This window comes from Triticum dicoccoides, chromosome 3B (assembly GCF_002162155.2).
Source record: "Triticum dicoccoides isolate Atlit2015 ecotype Zavitan chromosome 3B, WEW_v2.0, whole genome shotgun sequence".
Lineage (NCBI taxonomy): Eukaryota > Viridiplantae > Streptophyta > Magnoliopsida > Poales > Poaceae > Triticum > Triticum dicoccoides.
This window is the reverse complement of record NC_041385.1, coordinates 718,572,674-718,572,953: the sequence shown is the minus strand read 5'-3', so window position 1 is coordinate 718,572,953 and position 280 is coordinate 718,572,674.

Sequence of the window (280 nt, the reverse complement as noted above, 5' to 3'; positions counted from 1 at the left end):
AGCCGCCTCCATGCTCGCCTCCTCCTCCATCCTCCCGCGCCAGTCACGCCCTCCCTCTTCCGCATCTCGTCCACCTCGGGATCCGAGGTGTGCGGGCGCGGAGGCCCGCTTCCCTGGCGGCGCCCCTCTCTCGCTCTGCCTGCAACTCTCCCTCGTTGATGTGGTCTCCGTCAGAGGCAACGGGGGATGGATCCGCAGGCCGGGCAGCTGGAGGTGGAGGCCGCGGCGGGGTAACCCCTGGTTCGCGGACCGGGCGGAGGACGGGGTGTTGAGATGGGGC